At 36.1% G+C, this 22,833-nt stretch overlaps 1 protein-coding gene across 1 annotated transcript in view; it reads left to right on the top strand.

Moving 5' to 3' along the window:
• HMCN1 (hemicentin 1) overlaps nt 1-22,833 on the top strand; it is a 399,750-nt gene that overhangs the window by 67,720 nt on the left and 309,197 nt on the right.

The following is a 22,833-nucleotide window of genomic DNA, read 5'->3' as shown; positions in this document are numbered from 1 at the left end:
GTCGTTGTATGTTGATGGATGCTGTAGTATGTTAAATGGAGACGAGGTTCCCAGAATTTTATAACCATAGCTTGCTTGATCACAGCTTTCAAATCTCTGAAACAGTGCTCACCCCATGTGACTCCCCAATATACATTTAAGTTATTGGCTATAGGAAAAGAGATTAAAACAATTTATCTCCATTATTCTCATAACAGAATAAGAATTTCGATAATGATGGATGATGTTTATATGATAATGTCAGCTGTATCTGATTATCAATAAAGGCAAATTGGAACATAGCATGGAAAACCTCGTGGTCAGTATTGGGTAACATTCTAGTGGTGAGATGACTCAGTATTAATGCCCCAGTGTGGGGGCTCAGGCATTTCAGTACATCTTGTCAGAAGATTTTATGAATGTCAGATGCTGTTAGGGTGAGCGCCTGGAATAGGAGACATCCATGAGTCTAGCTGAGGGGAAGGCAGGAGACAGAAAGAAGTAGAAAGCATCAGGGGCTTCACCTCTGACTGCCGTGTGGTTGGATGGCTGACTGCAGGGTGTTCTTGATGCTGTGGCCTGGACCTCTTTCTAGGCTGCTGCGTCCTCCCTCCACCCTCCAGTGGAAACTCCATGAGGGCAGGGTTTGCAGGTGTTTTTTTTCCTCCACCTGTATATCTTTGGTGTTTAGAACAGTGTCTGGTTTATAGTAGGATCTCAGTAAATATTTGTGAATAAACGAGTTTGTTGAGAGACTATTCCTTGCAAGGTGATTTCGTAGAGGTGACAGGAGAAACAAAGATGAGTGAAAAACTCTCCTTTCCTCAGCCAGCCCAGAACCTAGCAGGGAAGACATGTGTATGTAGAAGGTAAGACAGAATGTCCCTGAGGGTCGACAGTGGTGAATTATGTTGTTCTGGCCAGGTGGCAGGAGTCAAATTACAGGGCTTCCCTGGAGTTAGGGACATTCAGCTTTGTCCTGAGGAATGGATTGGCAGCAACTGGCAGCAGTGGAAAGGGTGTGCCCAGGCTGATGGGACAATTGGAGCAGAGACGGGGGTGGAAACCTCAGAGCGTGGTTGCAGAGCTATCAGCAGAAAGGTTGGGCCCGGGGTAGGATATGTAACAGGGCAAGTTGGAGAGGAAGCTGAAGGGAGAAGGCTGGGACCAGATGATGGAGACTGGCAAAGCCACGGCAAAGCAGCTCACATTTTAGGCAGTGAAGATTTTACTTCAAATTAGAGGTTTGTGCATGCTTAAGAGTCAGTTCTAAAATCCTGATGGTTACTAGCCACACTTTGTACTTCTTAGCCTATTACACAGTTTCCAAAAACTGTTGATTAGATTGTTTCAGGTTAAAATTTACTAAAGCCTTTGCAACATCTTTAATAATTCAATAATTTAATTAATTAATTAATTAATTAATTTATTTATTTATTTATTTATTGTAAGGTGGCTCAGGAAAAGCTTAGCCTTTCATTAGTCTTTTTCCATCCAGATTTTGAAGCACAGGAAAGAAAGACTGAGAAAAGCCTGAAAAGTCATTGTTCTGTGTGGAGCGCAAAAAGCTGTTTTGGCTCATAAAACCTCAGAAGTTGGAAAGCAGTGGAATCAAGCTAAAATACTTTTAGTCCTTTACAGCTCCTGTTTTTTTCCTCTAATATTAGTGGTTTTATCTGTGTTTATTTTGGTCTTCCCTGCACCAACTGTCTGTCTCCTGCATTTGGCAAAACCCAGCACTTTCTTCAAAACTCAGGGCATTTGTTGTTTTTTCTGCACTTCTTCTGGAACCTTCCTTTACCTCCCTACCTTGATGAGGCAGGATGTACCTCCATCTTCATATTTCCTTATGGCACAGTAATTATCTTTGAGTTCAAGAGTGGCTAAATTAATCATCTCTCATTCCAGGCTTTGAAGTTGATTTTCTAAACTGCCCTTGAATATTTCAAGTGACTGAGTATCTACCTTGTCTTATTCCAGTTTTAATTACAGGCATACCTCGGGGATATTGTGGGTTCACTTCCAGACTAGCACAGTAAAGCAAATAATCGCAATAAAGCAAGACACATGAAGTTTTGGTTTCCCGGTGCATATAAAAGTTATGTTTACACTGTACTGTAGTCTGTTAAGGGTACAGTAGCATTTTATCTAAAAAATGTACATACCTTAATTAAAAAATACATTACTGCTAAAGAACACAAACCATCATTTGAGCCTTTGAAGGGTCAGTCTTTCGGCTGGTGGAGAGTCCTGCTTCAGTGTTGATGGCTCCTCTTGGTGGTGGTTACTGAAGGCTGGGGTGGCTGTGGCAGTTTATTAAGACAGCATTGAAGTTTGCTGCATTGACTCTTCCTTTCACTTGAACTTTTAATGACCACTGTAGGGTTATTAATTAGCCTAATTTCAGTATTGTTGTGTCTTTGGGAATAGGGAGGCCCCAAGAGCAGGAGAGAAACTGTAATGGCCAGTCAGGGGAGCAGTCCGAAAACAGGCAACAGTTATGGATAAGTTCACTGAGTCCTCTGTGGGTGTGGTTCATGACATCCCAAAACAATGATAGTAGTAACATCAAAGCTCACGGATCACCATGACAAACATAATAATGATGAACAAGTTGAAACTACTTTGAGAATTACCAACAAGTGACATAAAGTGAGCAAATTCTGTTGGATAAATGGCATTAATAGACTTGTTTGACACAGGATTGCCACAAACCTTCAATTTGTAAAGAAATACAATATCTGCAAAATACACTAAAGTGAAGAACAATGAAACAAGGTCTGCCTGTGCTAGAAAATTCCTCATTATGTTGAGCTAAGTCTGTATCTGTTTCTATTACTATTTATTTAAACTCTTTTCCTTCCAAGTGACCTGGCTCTAAGTGTTTGAAGATGATTATCCTGTTACTAAATATTCATATGAAGTAGTTTCTGGAGTAAGACACCTTACAACCTTGTAGCCCTACAACCTTGTAGCCCTTCTCTGGATATACTTTAATTGGTCACTTCCCCCTCTTAAAATGTGGAGTTGCATACAGTTCTCCAGATGTGAATTGGATAGAACTCAATGTAGTGAATTCTTACCTTCCATGATGTTATACAACATCTTTATTAACCCTAAGAATTTAGCTTTTTAGTTAGTGATTTCACATTCTTGAATGATATAAAACTTGCAGTTGGCTGAAGTCTGAGTATATTTTTCTTAAGAATTGAAATGGTATGTGCCCAATAACTTCAGTTTTAGATGTACAAATGAATGACACCAGCCAACACCATTCTGCTCTTTTGTAAACTTAATGTGTAGAATGTAAAACTTACTTTAACTAAATTTGATCTTGAAAAACCTTCCATACACCTGAAACTCAATGTTATATGCCACTTATATCTCAATTAAAAAAAAAAAAGTAAAAACCAAAAGCAGAACCTTTCATTTGGGCTCAAATTGCTATCTCAGTGAACATGAAAAGTTTAAGAAATTTTACCATTTTTCCCTTAAAAATCGAGCTGTGTTATATAATTCCTTGATCTATCACAGAAGCCATGTTTTAAAAAGGAACTGCTACTAGTTTGATTAGTTTGATATATTTTCTTTTTTATTCACATGCAACTACATCTTTTCCTAAATACTCATGACCACTTTAGATATTTTCTTGAATTTAAAATTAAATTTACCAGCCCATATATGCTTTCCAGTATTTATTGCTCTGTCCCTCTTAAAAATATTTTTTTCTCTATTTGTCATTTTCTGTTACATTTTTTAAAATTGCCCATGAATTCTGAGATGTTACATAAATCTGTATCCTTGAGTATTGGCCTTTCAGAAACTAAATCATAGTTTAGTCAGAAATTGGAGAAAAATACCTCATTTAAATTGATTGATTATTCTTTTTGTCTTTTCAGTGATTTTGCATGTCCTTCTCTGGTTACAAGGACTTTTTAAAAATAACTCCCATTAGTCATTCTTTCTAATGTTTTATTTTTAAAAATAGTCTTTTTTTTTTAATTTGGTAAGAACTGGAGAAAGCAGCAGTCATAAATTGTCCCAAATATTTTTAAAAACAATAGAAATCCAAAGTAAATCAAGGAATTATTGAACCATTGATGTTTTCTCAGTGAAAATAGTCAGTAAAACAACTCTATATTAGGATCCTCAGCCAAGATTCTGAAAGGTAGTTTTATTTTCCTTTTACTAACAATGTGTCATACTGTATAGCCTGTTTGGTGGGACTTCTTAAAGGTGCAGTAAGGCACGGGAGAAGAAAGTAAAAACCTAGAGAAGGAGCAGGGAGTAATAAAGGAGTAGCAGAAAGGGACAAAGCACAATGAAGTGTGATAAAGGGTGCAAAAGGGTATGGGAACCACTGCCAATGGGCTGACAAATATGTGCCTGATGTTTACCTTTGATTGGAAGCTGTCAGCAGGACAAAGTGTGGATATAATCTGTGAGGTACTCTCTTCTTATCCTCCAAGAAACAAAATTGGCTTGAGACATGGATCCCAAATGAGACTAGCCTCCTATTTCATTTCATCTGGACCACCTCCCCAAAGGACAGTAGCTCAGTTTTTTGTCACATGCAGGTGATTAAAATTATTGGTCCATACAAGTAAATATTTGGGATTGAATTTTTCTGTATTCATTTTATAAGCCAAGGCATTCTTTATTCATATCCTTTAAATGGGGATTTAAAATTATGAAGCTGAAACAGCCCCAAATAATAGATGTTCTTAGTTGGTAGAACAGACCACCAACACATCTAGATCAAACTAGTCGGAAGAGAAAGACTTGGTTCCAAATGACCTTAATTTCAAGGTAATTTTTCTATGAAATTAGAATTGTTTTTTTTTTTTTTTGATTCAAAGAAGATTACAAATAGTAAATGTTAAAATATAGTCTGAATAGTCTGAAAAAGCTATTTAAGCTTGTAGTACATGTTGCTCTTTGCAGCTTTGGGAGTTAGGGAATTAATATGATTAAAATCAAGCTGAAGGCCGTCAGCCAAATGTGTTTGAGTCATCAGAGAATACTTTGTGGGAAACAGTATCAATAGACTATATAACATTTCAGTGCTGTATAGCAGTATTTTCTGGCTGTGAAGTGCTTGCAATAAACTATCAGTGAAATAGATTGTCTACTGCCTTGAGCTGGGTAAAGATTCTAGCTCAGATAGAGATTACCAGACTGATTTTTTTATATAGAGATTTCCCTTTGCTAGTTCTGATCATAAAATTCCAAACTTTTAGAAATCAAACACCCTTACTGATAAAAATACTGAGCATATATCTAATAATATGTATATTAATTTATAAATCACCTGCATGCACTATTGTTCTAATAAATTATGTTAACTGAAAAAATACTCCAGAAAATACAACTGGTTGAGGTAATTGAATAAAGCAGACATTTCTTGCATACAGATATTTGTATGCACCCTTTTGGGATATGTGTACCTCACTGTGAAGACCACCAATATAAAGGACTGCATTCTCTGGCGTAATTTAACTAAAGGCCCATGCATGGAGAGGAATTCTGAGGTTAGCTCCAAGTTTTATTTTCTCTCTTCTTAAATTTACAGTAGCTATATTTCATGAGATATTTGACATTTGTTTGATATGAGGGAAATGAATTTTCTTTGGGTAGAAAGGTTTAGGAAACTCATATTCTGTCTTATATTAGTGAAAAACGAATAGATGTAACATCCAAGCTTAAGGGTAGCCTACTGTAATCCTTACTGAGTTGCAGACAGCAGTGGACGATTTATCTCCCCAGAATTTATATATGTAACTCTTGCAATCAAACCAGCTTTTTAGAGTAATTCATTTATCAGATGTATGAGAGTCTGATGACAGTTATGTTCTGTATGTGTGTGTGTGTGTGTGTGCATGTGTGTGTGCGTGCATGTGACAACTAAGTTTCAGCCCTGCTGGGGCTCGGTCTTTTCAGCTTTGCTGAGAGCTATAGGGTCAGTCTGACTGTCTTATTTTTTGAGCTGAGGAGGATGCTTGGCAGCAGGGCCTGAGCCTGTGGTCCCCTTCTGCTTGGCCAAGTTGGCGAGGGCACAGCGAAGCCAAGGAGAAGGTGAGACAATTGGGACGTAGCTGAGCAGTGTTGAGGCTGTGAGGATGAGAAATAGTGTTTTTTTTTCCCCTTTTGCAGCCTCTAAGTTTTTAATAACATGAGAGTTTTTAAAAATAAGTATCCATACTAGCATGGGGGATGAGAGTGAGAGAAGAGGGGAGGGCAGGGGGAAGGAATTTTGCTCCAGTGGTAATAAAGCTCCAGGTTCATCCCATCGTGGATTTCACAGTCCCCCAGAGACACGTGGTCCTTAAAAATCATGTACCACTTCAGTATGCTTATGGTCCAGTGGGTGCCAGCTTGGGCTGTGATCAGCTTCTTAAGATCCCTGATATTGACGTCAGTATTGCATTTAACATGTACCTTCTTCCCCAGGTCGTTTGGCCTAGGATTTGAAATTACTACCTGTTGATTGCTTTGCTGTATCTTAAGCTTTAAGTTCTTTCTCCATGTGCTAGGAAAGTAGGAGATTCAAACATATCAAAACTAGAGCCCTAGCTCCTGCCTGCTTGGCTAACGTTTTATTAACCTAAAGGACTCAATTATGTTCAGTGTAAATTAAATCAAACCCTTCCTTGTACAACTACATTAATGTACTTGATTAAGTCTGTTAGACTATCTAGGAGTGCTTTCTTTCAGTCAGTAAGTGTTTTTAACTAACGGGTCAGGTTTTTAAAAAAAATGTATCTTAGGCTAGAGTTAGAAATTAGTGGGTTGTTGAATCTGTTTCAATAGCAAAGATTCAGTGGCTTATTGGTTCCCCGGCAGGAGTTAATACATCTAAAATAAGTAATACTTTAGCTGCAGATTTGGGCCTCCTCAGTTATGATTTCATAATTTAAAAAATCGGCAGTGTTTTTCTTGATGGAAAACATCCGTGTAGTGGGCAAGAATTATCCTATTTGACAGATAGTACTTCAGATTCAGGATTTTTTGTTTGCTTATTGAAGGCAACTATGTTTCTTGTAGAAAACCTAGAGACTATATAAAACCCAGAGAACAGCAAAATTGGCAAAATTCTAACACTCTCACTGTTAAAATTTGGTATATCTCAATCTCATTTGTCTCTGTCTCTTTCCTTTTGTTTCAAATGGAAAGTATATGGGATTTTTATCTTACGTTGCCCTCCCTTCACCACACACATCATGAGTATTTCCACAGGAAGTTCACGTTATTCCAAGACATTATTTAAATATTACACATGAGTCATCACTTACTTCATTATTTTCTATTGGACAAAAAGATTTTTTCCCCTTAGAATATGTGATGAGATATGATAATTTTTTAAAAATCATGTATTCTTGTATTGAGACATTTTTCTGGGGAAATGTTAGTTCATTTTCTTCAAAATCAACAGCAGAATTCAAAATCCTTATGACATTTTCAGTAAGCTTCCTGTCATGTGTAAGGCAAACAGGAAAACAAGTGTGAAAGAGTGGGCAACATAAAAAAATGCTCTTACAGATTTACAGTAAAGTGTAAAATGATGTTTAATGCTAATTTCATAGGTCTAAATATTGATAGGTATTTTTTTGTTGTTCTGGTTGTCTCAATTGACTACAGGTTTGATGTTGCCTCATTCTACTACAGATTTCTGGCAAAGATGCTCATTTTTAAGGTCAAAGTTAGTCATGAGCTTCCCAGGTGCCATCTCTTGGCTTTGTGGTTTTGGCGAAATGTAACTCAGGTCTGTCTAGCAGTTGACAAGACTGAATGCCAAGAGATAGAACCAAAGTAAAATATCCCATTCTAGAAAAATAAACCACCCAAAGGATCTGCTTGTGTTTGCTTAAGTCCTTTTATTTCTAAATTAAGAACTAAAATTTAAACAAGAAGCACAATTTTCAATTTAGACGGAAAACAATCCAGACTGCTAGAAATGAGTAATTAAATTACCTAGTTCATAGTGGAATCAGATGTGTTAACTATGTTTTTATTGCTGTACTAATGTTACTACTTCTGTAGTATAACATTTCTTCCAAACATATCTGAGCTGGAGCCAACAGCAAGTAAGTTTTTGTTTGTTTGTTTAAATCACCACCGTCAACATTCTGTGGGGGAACTGACAGTCTATCTTTGATAGAAATGGGAGTAGATCTAAAAATACTCTGTCCTCACTGTGCAACTTAGATGGTAACAATGGTACTATTGTTGACTCACATGTCCTGACTGCTGAGCCTTATGCTTGTTTGTTTACTCCTCTCAACAACCCTGGGAGGGCGTTTTCTACAAATGAGGAATCTGAGGTTAAAGAATTTAAGTTGCTCAGGGTGATGCAGCTGTAAATGGTTGAGCAGGATGGGAGCACAGGCCGTCTCTCCTTCAGACTCCGTGTGTGTAACTGCTGGGCCCCAGAGGAAAGATGCCCTTCTTTGTCTAGACTCCCGTGGCTTTGTTTGCACTACACTTTTCTCACACAGTCTAGTTTGCACTTACTTGGTTCATTTTTATCTTTCTGGTAAATTATAGACTCATTAGGATTAGGGGTTGAAAAAACTGAGAATTCTCAAATTGTGTAACCCAATAAAATACACCCTTGTCTGCAAGGTCCACAATGTCTTCTAATAGGAAACTAATAGACACTTACATGTTAACACCTACTGTGGGGTGAGCTCTGGTTAGATCCCAGGATAAATGGACACATACATTTGGTGTAAGCACAGCTGGAGTAGTGAAGACTTTCTTCAGTGCTATCTTTAGAGGATTTGCATTAAAATTTTTAAATAAAACTCTATTTTGAAAGAAAGGAAGATTTGTGCCGTGCTTTCTTTGTTTTGAATGGCAGGAAAAGTAAGGTAGCGATTGCTAATTTCTATCTAACTGTTTGGAATAGTGAACATGTCTAGCATTTTCATAAATGTAGACCTAGTTAACGTAATTAACGAGGTGGATCTGATGTAGCAAATTTAAAACACCCATAAAGTAATTGTATCAATTCTGCCCAAAGTGAAGCTTTTGTAATTTATTCTCAAGTTGTCACTTGAACGCTCTCCTGTTTATTATTTATGTTACATTTATTCAAAGTTTAACTTTTAGGTAGGGGTGTATCAACATCTTAATCTGTGTCAAGTCTGTTGGCATTTATAGTAGTGTTTGGTCAGTTGCTTAGGGGACAAAACCAAACAGCATATTGGTTGTGTTATGTTGGGCTTTGTGGTTTTACAGTTAAAGAAGTCCAGTCGTTGTTCAATAATATGCAACCATTTCTGTTCTAAAATTTTTCCTCTTATATGTAACCAGTGGTTTAAAAAAGTATTTGAAAGAGACTGAAGAAATTTAGATTCCAGAACAAAGAAATATAATGCCGCATCTAATCAATGAGGAATTCTTTTGTTTCCACAACAATTAAACATTTAATAATTGTCTTTGGAGAAGGAGAACTTATCTGTGTGTGGTTTGAAGTAAATAATGGAGGCTTTAGAGTCAGGTAGATCCAGGTTGAAATCTGGGCTCTGCTAGTCATTTGTAAAATGAAGGTAATAATACCTAACTTGCAGGGCTGTTTTAAGGAGTCCAAAATAAAATAAATATACATGTACGTTCAGTGCCAGAGACAAAGCAGATGGCTGTTTTTATTTCCTACTATTTCCAACTCAATTCCTAAACATTTAAAACATGTGGATTTTGAGAATGTTCAATTGTTAAGACTAAGAGTTAAGGAATTTAGGATTGGACCTCTGATTTAAATGTTTCAGTTTAAAGTCACGTTATTCCGTCCTCTTCCCGGAAATTATCCAAAACAACAAGGTGAAAGAGAAACAAAGATGTAAACAACCATTTTTGGTGAAACTAGGAGACTACTAAAACCCCAGATTCCCCTAAAAAGACATTTCCGCCCAAAGCTGTGGACATTGTACGGTAGGATGTGGAAATGGGTAAGAATGGAGACAGAATGCAGCCCGTGCACTAAAAGAGGACTATTTTTGAAGAAGAGGGGAACATACTGAGCTGCAATGTTTGATCTGCATTTTTATAACAAGGCAAATGGAGTGAACCAGCAGAGGGCAGAACTTTGTCAGACCCAGTTTGGGTCTCAGCAGTGAAGATGGGCTAACCATGAGAAAGCACAGGCCATAGTTGCAGCAAACAGCCAGTTTCTGTTGCAGTGAAGAAGGGAGTGTTTAAGAAAACTGCCACAGCTGTTGTGTTCATTGGCTAAGAAATGTAAAGGGCAAATAACATACAAATAAAATCCTTTACCATGAGAAAAAGTGCTGTTATCCTGGAAATGTCCTTGGTTCCTTTCCCACGTGAATCTCCAGCAAACAGCTGGTACAGAAAAAAAGTACTAGTCACTGCTGTGATACAAAAAAGAACCAGCACAAGGTCTTTTTAAAGGAAATCACAAGGGGAAAATGAGGAAGGGGGAAATGAAGGGGAAAACCAAAAACTGGGTAAGGAAATCTCATGAGAAAAATCAGAACAGAGTAGCCATGAAAGAGACGAAAGTTGTTATTGAACATTAATGAAATAAAAGCTGTAGATTAAGTGAATGTCCATAAATTAAAGAAGATCTGAATTTACATGTTAAAAAGCATACCAGGCCCAATGGCCCAGGGCCATCAACTTAGAAACATGCCCATGTTAAATTGCTTAACATCAGAGAGAGTGAAAGAATCCTGAGGGTGGCCAAGAAAGAAGTCACTTGTCGAAGAAAAAATTAATGTGACCTTAAACTACTCTATAACACATTCAGTGCTAAAAGAAATCTTTGGAGTGTGACTGAAGACTTTTATAACCAGCAAAAATGTTGTTAAAATACAAAAGCAATAGTAAACAATTTGAACATGCACAGCTCATGAAATATTGTTCCCCTGAGATGTCTTCAGGAATTTTTTAGAAGATGAACTCTAGTCATCCAAGGGATGTCTGAAAAAAACTACAGCTAAAGTGCTACCCAGGAGCACTGGATCCATGTAATTCTTTGACTAAGAGCAAAACAAATATGGGGACTAAGGCAACAAATAGACTATAATGTTAGTTGTGCAGACAGTGGAAATAATAATGCTTTACAAAAATGGTACAACAGAGGGAAAGAAGATGGCAGGTAAAATAAGAACATTCATTTCAAATGCAAATTAAAAGCAAACTAGGGTCATGATCCAGGTGATATAAGGCAAGGTTTACTTTAAGTCAAATTAACCTTAAATGAATCAAAATGAGCACTTTAAACAAGACAAAATAATAGTTTATATATATGAGTAAAACATTACCAGTGAAGATATAACAGTGAAATATATCTTTGTATTATTCATAGAACAAAGCAATATTATAAGAAGAAATAGAGGCAGTTTAGAATGAGAAACCTTAATTTTCTTCCATAGTTTGTGACAGATCAAGTGGACAAAAATACGTAAATCTATACGACTTACTTAAGAAGTTGAATCTAACTGATGTATAAAATTGTTTCCTGAAAACAGAGAAAACATCTTAAGCGATCGTGAAGTGTTAACAGAAATGAAACTTCTACAGTACCACAAGTAAAAACTGCACTAGTCACAACTAATTTAGACATTAGTGAGAGGAGAAAATTTAACACAATAATTCATCAAATTAAAAAAACTTTCTCTCGAAGTTATGTCAAAAATGAAATCAAAACTAAAATTACTAAAATCTTGAAAATAAATATAATAAAAGCACACAGCCTGTCAGTCTCTATGATGCATAGGTAAATAAATCCCAGAAGAAGAACTATGCATTTACTACTTTGTGTACCAAATTAGGAAGTTAGAAGAAAACAAAATCTATGCAAAGCAAAATAATATAATTAATAAACATAAAAGCAGGAACGAAAGAGTTAGATAAGAGATAAATAGAAGTAACTTTTTCTTTAGGAAAGCTAAAATATTAGCTAATGAAATAAAAAAATGTAGAGGGCACACATACATAATATAAGAAAGGATAGTAGGGAAAAACCTCAAAATGCTGGAAGTTTAAGCCACAAGAGATTTTGTTTTCTCAACTCTAGATGAGTAACTTGTAAAAGTGAATAAAGTGGTTAAATTTCTAGAGATAACTTACTGAAAGACTAAAATGTATAGAAAGATAAAAAAGACATATATCAAGTGTGGATGGGGGTGGGGAGGAGGGCAGGGAAATCTATGTCCTACCCCCATCGCCAGCAAAAGCACAGGGTTCTGATGATTTCACAAGGAAATTATACTAAACCCTTAAAAACCTAATAATGTCAGTGGTACTTACACTATTCTAGAGAACAGGAAAAGGGAATTTATTAATTTTTAAAATGATATGAGCATGAAACTAACAACAAGATTTAATAAAGGTTGCAATTAAAAGAAAACTTTACATCATTCATATTTATGTTCATGCAAATCACTACACAAAAGTCCTAAATAAGATGTTAACAGAATCTAGCATGCTTTAAGGGAATAAAACATCCTGATTAAAGAGATTTATTTCAGTGATATGATAATGGTTCAATAAAAGAAAATCATTACATTTAAGGAGAAAAGCACATGATTATATTCATACATGTGAAAAAGCAACAAAATTTAATGTTCATACTTAACAAAAAAGAAAAACCTCTAATAAAATTGGGAATAGATAGATATTTTCTTTATATGACAAAATATGTGTATTTTAATTCCAAATACAGTGTCCTACTTAATGTGAAAACACTAGAAGCATTCTTTCTTGCTTAGAAACAATGTTGTCCATTATTACAACTATTGTTTAACATTGTTGTGGAGTGCTAACCAGTTAGACAAGAGAAAGAAATTAGAGGTATAAATATAGAAAAACATTTGCAGCTTATTATTGCAGCTTATATGATTGTATACCTGGAAAGCCGAGAGAATCAGCTGAAAATTCTTAAAAAGAGTAAAAAAAAAATTCCAAACAGTGCTGAAAGAAAAAATTAACTTACAAATCAGTAACTTCCCTATATACAAAATTACAACATTTAACAAGTGTAATGGAAGACAAACCCCCTGATTTTCAACATCAAAAATATAAATAAAATAGCAATAAGCTTAACAAGAAATACTCAAACTTCTATAAGGAAAAATGAATCTTTAAAAAGGTTCTAATATTTTTAAAAGAATACTTCAATAATTGGAACAATACACCATGGAAAATCTCAGCATCTTGTCAGTTTCTCCTAATTCAGACTACAAATGTATGTGACATCCACAACAATGCCTACCGGATAGTTTTGGTCCTAGATAGTCTGATCTAAAGTTGGTATGGAAAAATATACAAGCGCAAATATCCAGGAAAATTCAGCAGAAGAGGAGTGATGATGTGGAATTGGCCCCACCAGTGGCTAAAACATATCATGCCTCAGTTATTGAGATAATTTGGTTCTGGGCGTGAAGGGAAGGATTAATGGAAAAGAATATAGGGTACATACGTGAATTGTAGTGGCATATAATATCAATGGGGAAAAATTGATTTTTCAATAAATAATGATGAGCCATCAGGGTAGCCATCTGGAAAAAAGTAGATCCATACCTCGTAGCTTACACCCACAGAAACTTCAAGTGGATCATAGATGTAAATCTAAAACATGAACCTTTAAAGTATTAGAAGACATCATCAGAGAATTCTATATGACTTCAGCGTAAAGAAAATTTCTACCACTGTGATAAAAACCAGGAACCATAGGAAAACTAGTAATAAATTTTACTTACCACATAAAAGAAACTACTTCTACATGACCAGAATTACTGTAAGAGAACTTTCTGCAGCTCATACGACAGACAGAACCTAATTTACTTAATATATTAAGAGCTTTTACAGCTTGACACAGAAAGAGTGATAGCCCAGTATAAAAATGGACAAAGATTATGGGCATTCGTTTTACACAGAGGAAATGAAAGAGGTCTTCCCTTGATACTGTACTGTAAGCATCCCCTCTGCCCATTGGTTCTGTCTCAATAGCCTGCTTATTTTCATCGCAGCACTTATTCCAAACTGTTGCTGTTTTTTCCCTTTGCTTGTTTTGTTGTCCATTTTCTCTCTAGGACTGTGAAGTTCCATGGGGGGGGGGATCATGTCTGTCCCCTCCACAGTTGGTTCCCTTGTGACAGGCACAGGGCTGTTGAATATGACATTTAATAATTCTGTTCTATTCCTTCCCAGAAAAATGCCTTCTAAACTTTCTTCATTGTGACCTGTGCCAAACACATTCAGGTTTTTTATAGTAAACTCAATAGATGATTTGAGATTTATAGAATAGCCAGAGTTCACGAGCACAACCTCAGGCTTGTATGTGATCAAGTGAAATTCCTCTCCTTCTCCTTAAATAACCTGAAAATTTTGAGGAAGGAAAAAAGTAATCATTACACCCCTTATTCCAAACATCAGTTTTTACTCTGGTGTGACCTTTCAAAATGTGTCCTTATGTTGCCGAAAGTTTGGCCCCTATCCCTGACGAGCCAAATAACTCAGAGACCAGGTCTTGGAACTTAGAAGAAAAGAGGCAGCTTTATTGCTTTGCTGGGCAAAAGGGTCTCATAGCAGACTAGTGCCTTCAAAGCTGTGAGCCCTTCTTGGGGATGGGGTGGGGTGGTTATATAGCCAAAGCTTAAACAACAAAGCATTGCTTAACAATCAACAGAATTATTTTCTTCTAGTAAAACTCAGAGTGGCATCATGGTGTCTCCAGATGACCAACTCTATAAGGGCTAGTGGTGGTCGCTCTTCCCATCTCTTTATCTTATAAGTGCCCAGGGTGTGGCCTTCTTGGTAATTCAGGACTATTTTAAAAGGTTACAGTCCCGTGGCCTTGTCCTTGGAGAACGACTCAGAGACCAAGCATGATTATTACTTTCTATTACTGGAATAAAGTAGAATCAGTAAGATCAGTTGCTTTAGTTTTAACAATGGACCAGGCCTGCTGATCGTTCTAAAAGCAAGCAGTAGACATAAAGCCAAGAGTTTGTTAGCCCAAGTGTGGCCATTTTATTTCTCCTTCACTTACACGTCTTTGCAGATAGTTGCAAGCAAAGTACCTATGATTCTATGTTTGACTTTTTTATTTAATATTTGATACATTTACTTGTGTTTCTACATGGAAAAATAGTTTAATTGCTGCCTAGTATTATTTAGAGAATCATGTTTTTAATCATTTCTCTATTCTGACATTATTTATTGATTTCCTAGTAATGTCAGTGTTTACTTTTGGTGGATTATAACCAAGTGGGAAGTGACTTTATCACAATATCCTTACAAGACTTACCATACCTAAAGTCGTATCATACACATAACTGCATATGACGCTGGCTTGAGTGATAATATTAAACAAAATAATCTTTCTCACAATATACTTCAAATTTGTGACAATTTACATCTCTTTCACTGTAACTAAATATGAGCATTTGCTTCTGGTTTTGTGTCTTTATCATCTTTTAACGAATTTTCATTTCGTGATTGGTACTTTTTACATAAATTTGATCTTTTTAGATGGTATATATTTTTATTTACTTTAATTGATGGCATCAGTGTTGCCAAATCTGGCTATTTTTTTTAGACTTTAATTTTTACTTGATTTTACATATTCATATCTGTCAATATTTCCCATTTTTTCATTGAAATATAGTTGATTTACAATACTGTGTTAGTTTCAGGTGTACAGCAAGGTGATTCAGTTACATACATATACATATATACACACGTATATAATATGTATTCGTTTTCAATTCTTTTCCACATAGATTATTATAAGATACTGAATATAGTTGCCGGTGAATCCTTGTCATTTATCTATTTTATATATGGTAGTGTGTATCTGTTAACCCCATACTCCTAATTTATCCCTCCTGCCCCCTCTCCCTTTTGGTAACTGTAAGTTTGTTTTCTATGTCTGTGAGTCTGTTTCTGTTTTGTAAATAAGTTCATTTGTCTAATTGTTTTTAGGTTCCACATGTAAGTGATATCATATAATATTTGTCTTTCTCTTTCTGACTTACTTCACTTAGTATGATAAACTCTGTCCATCCATGTTGCTGCAGATGACCTTATTTCATTCCTTTTTGTGGCTAAGGAATGTTCCATTGTATATGTGTACCACATCTTCTTGATCTGTTTATCTTTTGATGTACACATTGGTTGCTTTCATGTCTTGGTTATTGGAAATAGTGCTGCTGTGAACATTGGGGTGCATGTACCCTTTTGAATTAGTTTTCATCTTTTCCAGACATATGCCCAGGTATGGGATTGCTAGGTCATATGGTAACTCTCTATTTTTGGCTTTTTAAGAAATCTCTGTAATGTTCTCCAAAGTGGCTGCATCAATTTACATTCCTACCAACAGTGTAGGAGGGTACCCTTTTCTCCACACCCTCTCTAGCATTTATTGTTTGTATGCTTTTTGATGATAGCCATTCTGACTGGTGTGAGATGATATCTCATTGTAGTTTTGATTTGCATTTGATTTGCATTATAGAAATACCACATTTAATAATTGTGGTATTTCTATAATAATTATCGTATTGTATCATAATAAATAATATTGTTTCACGTGCATGTTGGCCATCTGTATGTCCCCTTTTGAGAAATAAAACCATGCTCTTTAAATGTACTTGCTTTCTCCTGCCAATCTGAACCAACCTTAAGGATAAAGTGCCTGTTTGTTGAATGAATGAATGAATAAATGGATACAAGTATTTAGGGAAAACTCTACACATTACATAACATATATACAGACACATAAAAACATCTTCATATTTTTCCCATGTCTATGATTCTCTTTTTTGCAAATAAAATGTTTACTTTATAAATATGGTTTTGGACCACTGAATTATATTTTCCTTGAAAACATGATCAAAGGACTGCATCCATTTGTTTGTGGCAACAATCAGTGCTCAAGTTATGTCTGTTCTCCTAACCAGTGGAAATTTCAACAATATTAATGATTCTTTTCTAAGGTCTTGCAAACATAGTTTTTCTTCTTTAACATTTTATCTGTCCTTTTTTAATTTTTCTTTTCTTTATCTCTCACTGATGTCTAGATTTACTTGAAAGACCATTAGTGCTAAAGAATTGTCTAAGAGAACAATTAAATATTTGAAATGAATTCTAATGTTTTTCTTAAAATTTAAAACACATTTTCCTATAACAATATCATTATTTAAACTTAAAAATGTTCTTGTACATATTTTCTTCTTGTTTGCTTTCAGAGAACCTTGATTGCATTGGAAATCATGTTAATTAAATTTTATTAAATAGCATGACTTAAAATGATTTCTTATCTAAGTATACTTTATCAACTCTTGGATCTATTTTCATGTTAAAATGCCATTTTATGTTTAGGATTACAGGTAAAACTGCGATTCTGAATTTTGTTGGCCATTAAAAATCTCATGGCTGTTTTGGCAAGAGTGCTTGCTTGTAGCCCTGGCCAGAGTCCAGTCTAAGCAGTAACATCCGACTCAGTGTACCTCAAAGTCCTGTGTCAATTATTAAGGCATTCTTCTTTGCTTCCTGCTCTAAACAGCTGTGTAACATTGCTGAAGTCATGTCCACGATTTTTTCTACATCCTGTTCAGTCCAAGTGGAATGACCCTTGCATTGTGTATATATTATCTGCAATTTTACTCAGTGCATGTGTTTAAGGTTGTCATACAACTCACTGTTAAGTGAATAATCTCTTTGGATAGTGGAGCAGGATGCCGTTTAATTAATATTAGATAATGTGCTCTGCGTGAATTCATCATTGGCTGGGATTTTATAAAACATACGAAGTTCATCCCTTCATGTTGAAACAGTCATAAGGGCCTTTAAGTGCACTTGAAAATTACCTGTTCTAATGTGAGTGGGAACATACTCAATTAAATGAATCCTGAAATAATACTTGGCATTTTCTTAGCTCAGAGTCAGGAAACAGTTCTGTTTTGGGGGTTTAGATGCAGTTCATTTAAAAATGGTGCTGGACAGCAACATTATAATTAAATGAGGATAGAGAAATCTGGAAAGACTGTCATAGGCTAAACTGAGAACAATAAAAGTAAATGTACTTAATCTGATTCTCTGTAGCATCCCAAAGCAGGAAACATAATTTATTGATTTTTATTTAAACAATTTTAATGCTTTGGAGATATCTATATATATCTATTTATATAGATAGATAGATAGATAGATATAGATAGATATCTATATTAGCTACTTTGCATGTAGGAGACATTATAATTGATTTGTGAAAATGAATTGTAAACAAGTTAATAGACTGAGAGTAGAATTTTTACAAAGTGAGACATGTTAAGATTCAGCTCATGGAAGGCATTCTGAATAGGCCATTTCTCAGTGTCTGGAACTTCTCTGCTCTGATGTCTCCCTCTGTTAATCTGTTCTCTTCAAGTCCCAGCTCATGCCCCGTCTCCTCTCTGATGGTGCCTTCACCCTGCCTGCCTTTCCCTAGAGCTCAGGGGTCTCTCTGTCCTCTCTGGTCACTGAAAAGATTTGCTTTCCCTCTGCATCTGTATCACTTGGCCATTCTCTGATACTGCATTAGACTTTTAAACTTTCACAGCTTGCTTTTTTTTAAGTTTTCAGCTATGTTTAAATTTCCATCACAGGCAGACCCTGTGATTTGCATATTTCTTTGGTGCTTTTATAATGCTTTGCAAATATTCATTAATTTATAATGCAGTAGAGGATTTTTCATTTTTACCTTTTCACATATTTATGTGTTACTATGACTATAAAGCCAAGAGCTCTCTATTTTTTTTAAAAAGCAAAGACATCGTGAACATTGTTATCACCCCATTCACAGGCATTGTTGAGACTCCAGCGGGCAGCAGTGAATAGCCCTCTTATTATCAAGGAACCACTTTGAGTAAAGAAAAACTGTAAGGAGCAGAAATCCATTGGTGGAAAGGAAAAAGGAAGTGAGGAACTGGATATTGATCTTGCCAAGTGAAGCAGTGAAAGAAAATACTACATTGTGAACTTCTTTCCATTATTTTCTCAGATTCATTCCAGCAACTCAGATTAAGAGAACAATGGCTGAGATGTTGAAAATAAATCCAACCCATCTGATAAATCCCTAGGAAACGGAAAATAACAAAATTAGTGGGAAGAGGAGAGACTTTTAAGAGTTTCAGACAGTTATTTTTTTAAATCAAAAGTGGTATTCTGAAGCATGGCATACTTCTTACATTTTTCATAATACATGTTACTGTAATGTTTCTTTTGCTCTTTAAGATAAGCTGTATGTGGGAAAGTTGTATCTGCTGATTATCTAAATCAGTAACTTGATAAGGGAACAACACATTTTGGTTAAAATAGGGAGGTGAAGTCTTTCTCACTTGGCTTATCGGTGTTGTCGTGCTGATCGCGTAGCGTGGTCTTTAGCTGTGATGTGGAGGCTCCGTGGTGTAATGACAAGAGCATGAAGTAAAGGATCTGAAGGCCTGGGCTTAACCTTTTTTTTTTCTTCGCTCCCTTCTTCCTGCCTTCAAACACATACTGACAAACACTTACTGAGAATCTACTATAGGTACTGTAAAACACTTCATCTCCTTGGGCTGACAACCAAGTGAGAGAGACATAAAAGCAATGACAGTCACACGTGGTAGATGCCATGTGTTACAGGCGTACAGTATTGTGGTGGCCTTCAAAGGGACTGGTGGCTTTGGCTTACCACCTGGCCTTCAGTTATTTGTATCTGTTCTAAGTTCTTCATGAGGTTGCTGTGAGACTCTCGAGGAGCCACTCTGTTACCAAGTATTGTGAACTGTATAAATACTTGCAAATATGGATAGTTATAAGTATTCACAGTAATTTGATAAAATACAGGACTGCCTTAGAAACTTGACATATTAGAATTTAAAAAGAAATTTGCATTAATTGAGAACTTATTTTCTCTAATGTGAAATCCTAAATTTTCATTTCCATTTTGAAATCCTCTTGGTTCTGTCTGGAAGAATGTCCTTCCTGTGTTAATTAGTGCTCCCACACTACCGTTTCCATCCTTCTGTTTCTGCACTTACTGCATTGTACTGTGATTGCATATTTAATTTTATTTTCTCCACTAGACCATCAGGACTTTGAGGGCAGGGCTCATGTTCATCTTTATGTTACCAGTGGCAACCATAGATAGTAGGTGCTCAATGTATGTTTGTTACGTAGATTTGAGAAGGCATTCTCTAGTGAGGTTTCTTTGTATATTTGGTTACGGTATCTACCAGACAAGAGAGGTGATTTTCTTTGTTCTATTAAAGATAATTTCCAGGCATGTGACAGTAGAGAATTCTAGATGTTGTGTGCATCAAATTAGGCACTCTGAACGTGGCCTGCCCTGCCCATGATCCAGAGGAAAGGAGACAGTAGTGATACAATCATTGACAGAATGGAGGTCTTGGAAAAGAGGAAACATTAGTGAGCTGTGCAGATTGCTCAGAGTAGAAAATTTTGTCAGACATCTTAATCTCTTTCTTCAACACCAAAATTTTTCAATTCATCTCTCTGAAACTCAAGTTTTCTCGTCTGTAGATAAGAGGATTGAACTAAATGATCTTTAATGCTCTTTCTAGCCTGAGGATTCTATTTGGAGAACTATGGTTTTATTATAATTTTTTGGTATTGCTTTGGTACACAACTGGATAAAATTAATTGAATAAAGTGGGATATGATCTCTGCATCCTGTTAAATGTTATACATCTTTATTCTTCCCATGTCTTTATTATACAGACATTATCAAAACAACATTAAAGCCAATTGGAGAAAAGGCAAAACATTCAAGGAGATAGGACTTAAATCAGGTTTTATAGAGTGAGGGTGGTATGGGCAGACGAAAGACATGGCAGGGTAGTGGCCATGGGGTAGTGAGGAGGAGCAGTAGCTTCATACTAAGGGGTGTGATGAAGTTGGAAGATTGGATTATAGAAAAGAGGGCCTGGAAAGCGTTGGAGAGTTCCCATTTAATTCTGTAAGCTGTAGAGGACCATGTTCAGGCAGGAAGAGAAGACAAAATTGTACCTGCTGAATGTCATCAAAGGCTTGGCAGGGGGTGAAACCAACATGAGCGAAAAGGAAGAGAAGAGGAAATTGCTCATGACACAGCTGGCGCAGGGCTCTGTTAAATGAAGAGAAAGACTGGAATGGACACAAGTCCTGAAAGGGAGGACGGCTGATTGTTGCCGTATAGTCATATCATTCAATTCAAAAGAGTTGGAAAGGATGTGTTCAGCTGGAGGGATATGACAGCTTGGCAAGCCTTTACCTCTCCTGCGCATTTCTCATAACTGGTAAAAGGTTTATCTCAGCTGTCCAGTGTGATTTGCACAAATGTATGTTAATGAGCTTCAGGAGATATTTCCTGTCTATGTTGAAAACAGGTGGACACTTGAGTCTCGATAACTAACTGGAGGCTATCAGTCCTCCTGTTTTAATAGCCTCCCTGGATCCCTTGAAGAACAGGCATGTACCCAGGGCTGTTTTTAAAATTACTATTACAGGGACTGTTCTTACATGTCTGCACTTTTTATTTTCATACAATTGATTATTTTTCTTTGTAGTAGTCTTTGTATTCCTTTCTCCTCCTTGAGCTTTGAATTCCAGAATTACTTCAGTATTACGCCATGTGGGAACACAGAGGCTTGACTTGACAGTGCTGCTGACAATTTACACGTCAGGGTGTAACGGCCGGGCATATTCTTTGCTGTTTTGCATTCCTTGGCAAAGTATGCCTTTGTTTAGTCTTGAGGGAGTAGGCTTCTCTGATTTTCCATATACTCAGGACTTGACTTTTACACAGCTAATGACTGTTCTGCTCTGTATGGAATGCAGATGTTTGCATTTCACACAGTTTCTCCAGTTGCCTCTCTGTTCCTTTTGCATACTGCAAGGTGTCTAATCTATGATGAAGAATGGAGACATTTTCTGTGTATGTAATTTCTAAGAAAAATTACATGGGTTATGGCAGACATATGCTTCCTTTCTAGTTTACCTCATTTATTTCTAAAATCCTATAGTCTGTTTTTGTATCACATTTAGAACATTAGCCAGGAAGTCCTGGCTAATTAATTATTATCCTTCGAAGTCATACAGTTCTTTTCTAGCAGTATGCCTTTGAAGCTGGAAAATGTCTTATAAAAATGAAATGTTAAGTATTTTTATAGTTTTGTATTTTAGTTGCACATTATGGTTTTGAATGCAACCTATATCTCTATTAGATAAAATAGAAAACTTTTCATCCACCCTGGGAATTTGAGGTGATATGTCTGTGCACATGGTACTTGGATTAATTTTAATATTATTACTTGAATATATGGATTTTTTTGGGAGGAAGTAATTGATACCTATAAAGGCTAGTTTCTGCTTATCTATTTAAAGGTTGATTTTTTAAAAAAGAAAATGATCTTTGCAGATTAAAATGTTTACTATAATTATAAGCATGCTGTATCTGTCTATCTACTGTCTTACACCACACTGATATCTGGGCTCCTTCCCTTCACCTGACTTAGGTCTTGGTTTTCCAGGATATCAGTGGCCCCTACCTGTTTCTATTTGAAACAGCAGTTTGTGCAGTTTATTAGCGAGTCTTGAGGGAAGCAGTGACCCCAAAGGCAACTGTGGTGGTCAAAGCCAGCTCAGGAGAATGGTGATAGTGAGGGATAGGACCCCAGCCATGACGAAGGACGTGATAGGGACTATTTCTTGAATTTTTACTGTCCTCATATCTGTGCTTCTGCAAGCTCTTAAAACCCCTGTGGGTAGACAGTGAAGGGTCATTTGTTTTCTTTCTGTTTAGTATTAAACTTCTTAATTTAAACATACTTGGACTTAGGACCGAAAAGTTACAGATCAACTTACAAT

The sequence above is a fragment of the Camelus ferus genome, chromosome 23 (assembly GCF_009834535.1).
Source record: "Camelus ferus isolate YT-003-E chromosome 23, BCGSAC_Cfer_1.0, whole genome shotgun sequence".
Classification (NCBI taxonomy): Eukaryota; Metazoa; Chordata; class Mammalia; order Artiodactyla; family Camelidae; genus Camelus; species Camelus ferus.
This window is presented reverse-complemented; position numbering and strand designations above follow the sequence as displayed.